The sequence below is a fragment of the Hydra vulgaris genome, chromosome 07, assembly GCF_038396675.1.
Source record: "Hydra vulgaris chromosome 07, alternate assembly HydraT2T_AEP".
Taxonomy (NCBI): domain Eukaryota; kingdom Metazoa; phylum Cnidaria; class Hydrozoa; order Anthoathecata; family Hydridae; genus Hydra; species Hydra vulgaris.
Genome location: NC_088926.1, coordinates 22,821,730 through 22,826,922, shown reverse-complemented (window position 1 = coordinate 22,826,922; position 5,193 = coordinate 22,821,730). Strand labels below are relative to the sequence as shown.

The 5,193-nt window shown below is 24.8% G+C and overlaps 1 long non-coding RNA gene across 1 annotated transcript; it reads left to right on the top strand.

Annotated features, from left to right (window-relative positions):
* The first annotated feature begins 985 nt into the window (after positions 1 to 985).
* Positions 986 to 4,240, top strand: LOC136082130 (uncharacterized). Its single transcript, XR_010639414.1, has 2 exons — positions 986 to 1,100; positions 4,132 to 4,240. It is a non-coding gene; the product is annotated as an uncharacterized LOC136082130 (long non-coding RNA).
* Positions 4,241 to 5,193: the final 953 nt, after the last annotated feature.

Here is a 5,193-nt window from a genome sequence, read left to right as displayed (position 1 = left end):
GAAGCCATTAATAACTGAAAAGATGAGAAAAAAGCTTAACATCAGAGAACTCACAAAACATGGACTCATCGCTGAACATCACCTGTGTCCACCGCTCTTCTGTCCAATCTTGAGTGCTTCTTGCAGAACTCAATGCGCTTTTTTTCTCATCTTTTCAGTTATTAATGGCTTCTTAAATGGCCTTCGTGCAGGTAAGTTTAATTCCGCAGAAAGTCTGTGACGGATTGTGCGCTTTGAGACATTAGAAAGTGTTGGTATGCTGTTATGTAGGTCACCAGAGGTTATTGAAGGATTCATCTTGACCATTGTTACCATCCTGAGGTCAGTACGCTGTGAAGTGACTCTAGGACGTCCAGACCTTTTTTTTAGGAGACAGGGGAATAACCTGCTTTAGAACACGCCAAATTGTAGTGCGTTCAACCATGTAAATTGTTGCAATGTCTGCATGAGACATGACCACTTTTAGCAAGGCGTTGAATGCATGCTTTTTCTTCTTTACTAAGCTGCCGAATCTTAGCCATGATTTTCACTGAATTAACTGTTTAAGCTACAAAATTGTCTTTTATAAATATATTTATACCTAAAGATAAAAATATAAGATAATAACACAGATAAACATTGATTTGTGTAAAATTGTGCTTTGTTGCAAGACTTTTTGCCAGCACTGTATATATATATATGTGTATATATACATATATATATATATATATATATATATATATATATATATATATATATATATATATATATACATATATATATATATATAAATCTATATACATATATATATATATATATATATATATATATATATATATATATATATATATATATTCAACATACTATATTAAATATATAAGTCGTATATATAAATATATATTTATTATTGTTATATATATACTTTATTTATAATATATAAATACATATAAATATATATTTATATATTATATATAAATATATATTCATACTAACATACTAAAAATGTATAAGATTTCTTTAGTAAAACAAAGATTATTATTTAACACTTTCAAAATGGTTGAAAATTTACATATATGCCACGATGACTCTTCTTTAAAAAGTTTACTCAAGTCAGCAAACAGGTAATATAGCTCTAGCAAATATAAATATATGTATGTATGTATGTATAGTTTATATATATATATATGTACAAGTTAAGAGTGTCTATGCTCTTATAAGAACAAGGCAATAATAAGTTGTTATATACTAGCAAAATAGGTCCCATATAATGCATTGTTGTAACTATATATTTTATATCTGTTAAACTTTTAATGTAACAACTTTTTGTATCAACAAACAAAACGTACAGCATATCAATAGAATGAACAAAAAAATCTACAACAAATTTTAAACATAAAAATGTGATATATTTTAAATAGTTAACGTATATAATTATATGAGTTTTAACAACAGCAAAATTATTAAAAGTACTATAACAATTTGAATCGCAACATTGTAACAATATTTATATAGCTTTAGTAAATGGTACGATGATCAACAATATTTCATTTCGACTTTTAGAAAATGATTAACACTAATGAATTCTTAAATTTAATAACCAACATAGGAATTCTAGCTAAAAACAGAATAAGGTCCATATAATGTAATATAAAAATTAAGTAAATGTGAATTGGTTGCAGTTTCTTAATGAATGTTGTAAAATTTGAGTGGATATTTAAACAAACATAGCTATGTTTTGTAACAAACATATTTCGTTTAATCAAAAATTTTTTTTAATAAAAGTTTAGTTATTTATTGTATCTTATTAATTTATATATTGTATATTTATATATTATAATTTACTAATTATATTTCTTACATTAGAATTTATTTATTATATTATATATTAAACATCTTGACATTTTATATATTATATAGTTGTTTATTATATTTTAATATATTTATTATACATATTTATTATCTTTGATGATTTATATTTTATACACTATCAATTTATATTACATATTTTTTAGTACTGACAAAAAGGGCTGTGATAATTCTAAATGTACTTTTTAATGCGTTTTCAAATATAGAATCAAAGTAGAAAATTTTTGTTTATGATGTAGCAGGAAACATAAATTATACAATGCTAAATTTAATTTTTAAATAAAACAAAAAAAATATAATAATAATATATATAACAAATAATTGTAATAAAATGTTTTAATTTTTTTAACTTTAAATATATACTAATTTTTGCCTATTTTCATTTATACGTATTCAACCTTTCGAATTAGAATATTTTAGAATAATTTGTCAACCTCAATTTTTAAGAGGTTGGCATCAGGTTGCCAAAAAAAATTTGATACAAAACACTTTGAGATTAGCAATTAGATCAGCATTTCCAAATGCTGATCTAATTGCTGATCTCAAATGTATTTAAAATTTATTCTACGAATAGAGTGCTTTAAAATGTATTCTACAAAATAGAGTGCTCAATGTTCTTAAAAGAACAGAGCAATTATAAATTAGTAGAAAATCACTTAACAAACATTCTTCTCAGTTAACACTGTTAACTTCATTGTATATATATGTGTGTGTGTATATATATATATATATATATATATATATATATATATATATATATATATATACACACACACATATGTATATATATACACACACATATATATCAGTTCAACGTGATGAAATTCAGCACACTTTAGTTATTAATTACTCAAAAACTACTTTAAAAGGCATCAAACTTCTTGAGACATCTTGTTTTCATATTAAAGAGAATGATAAAAAAAATGTTTGGGCTCTTTTTTGATTAACAAAAGAATAAATGAATACCAAGAAAAGATAACTTTTTATTTTAGTCGAAGCTCGTCTTCTCCGTTTTATTGTAGGCCTCAAAGCGTAGCATAATTTATGCCGCAATCTACAGAATTAATAATTTATTCAAGCCCGTTTTATTCCTAAGAGTTTTAGTAAATGATGTCATTGATTTTTTGTTTGTTTGCGCAAGAGATTGGTTATGTAAACAAACAAAAGTCAATGACATCATGTACTTAAACTCTTCGGAATAAAACGCATTTGAATAAATTATCAAATCTGTAGATTGTGGCGTATATTATGCTGACTTTTAGGCCTACAATAAAACGAAGAAGGCAAGCTTCAACTAAAATAAAAAAACTAAAATTTTTCTTGGTATCGATTTATTCTTTTATTTTAATCAAAAAACTTTAGCCTAAATATTTTTTTTTTATCATTCCCTTTAATATGAACAGAACGTCTTGGAGGTTTGGGATCCTTTTAACAAATTATTTCAATTTTTTTGCACTCAGAAACTAATGTGTTGCTTGTTGGTTCTAAAATTAATAAGTATTGTTTATCATTTATATTTGATTAAAATGAGTAAATAAATATTAAGTTGAAAAAAAGTTTCAATAATTTTTTTTTTTAAATTCCTCTTTCTCACAACTTGATATTTCAAAATTGACTGATGATTCTTGATCCTCAGTTAGATTTACTTTGCAACAATATAAACAGACTCAATCTATTAAAAGAGATGTTGGTAGTGGAAAATTCTAATGCAGCCAAGCTTTGATAGGAAAAGTACTTAGTTCACAAGAATATAAAGCATATTGTAAAAAAACTCCTTAATGATCTATTGATGGAATAATTAAAGCGATTTGTTGTCAAATGTCAAACGGCATTTCTTTAAGTATTTATTTGAAAAAAAAACAAAATAGCATCAAATTTGTACTAGAAAATGTTCCAAATTATCCTAAGCATCCAATTATTGAAAGTTACTGTTCAATTATAAAAGGAATCTTGTTGAAAAAGCAAAATATTCAAAAAAAGTAACTCAAAGCAAGATCCAGCAGATGATATCAAGTACTTGAAAAATATTCATTGAAATAAGTAAATTATTATATTACCTTCATTGTTTTGAAAAATTGTAAAAATCTTATAAGTAGTTTTTGAGAAAAATCTCTTAGGTAGTTTTTTTCTATAAAACCAAAATAATAAAACATTTTTGATTTTAAGATTTTTAAGACTAATGAATAAAGGAATGGGTGTGAAAGAAAAATCACAGTTACGGCCATATAATTTAATGTTTATTATGCAAGTGTCTTCTTTGTTTTACAATATTGTAATTTTATTTAGCCAAGTGGTTGTAATACATTTTGAAGCTGAATGGGCCGCTGAATGTAAGCAAATGAATGATGTTCTTTTTCAACTTGCTGAAGATTTTCAACATGCACTGTTTATAAGAGTGAGTTTTTTTGTTTGTGTGTGTGTTTATATTTAAATTTTGCGTCATCAATCTTTTTGATATCAATAAATTTAAAGAATATTTTAGAATTTAGAGCAATTCAAAATACAATGATACTTTTAAATTAATCTGTTATGATTACTTCTTTACTGTTGTTTGCCCATTAAAATTTTTTTTTAATATCCAGGTCTAGTTTTTTTTGAATGTTTAATATTTTTAAAGTTACTAGACAAAGTTATAAATCTTATTGGAAAGTCACATGTAACATTTTCTCATATGAGGCTATATTATTTTTTTATTTTAATTTTTACTGATAAATTTTTGTTTGTTTTAAGTAAAATCATAAAAAAGTTTTATTTGCTATAATATTAAGCATCTTTAGAAACATACCGAAAGAATAAAAAATATTTGGTTGATAAAATTGTAGGCATCTTGAACAATAAACATACTGGAGAATTAAGTTTTTTGATTAATTTAATTGTCATTTTCCTTACTAGGATAGAAGGCGCTCTTTAAGTTGGTTAATTGGCAAAAAATAAGAACAAAGAATATAATGAATGTTGAGATTTAATAGAAAGAAAATAATAGAAATAAAGTGCAAGAAAACAAAAGGGTTAAAAAGCTGTAAATCAAATCAAAATCAAGCTTTAAATTATGAATCTGAAAAATTAGGCGGTAGGAAATTTCAAATGCTCTAGCAATGTTTACAGAAAAAAAAACAAGGTGATTAAATGTTTTTTGAGCATAAAGGAATGTTACAGTAAAAGGATGTAACTATACATATATAATATATAGTTTGAGGTGGAAACATAGCTCCATGATTATGATAATGTTACAGGCAAAGCCTAGCTGCTAGAGGTGTACTACATTCACAAAGTGTTTTGCATCTTGTCCAAAAAAAGAAAGGTCACTAGAGGATTATGTTCGAATATGACAACAGAGATCCATATCAG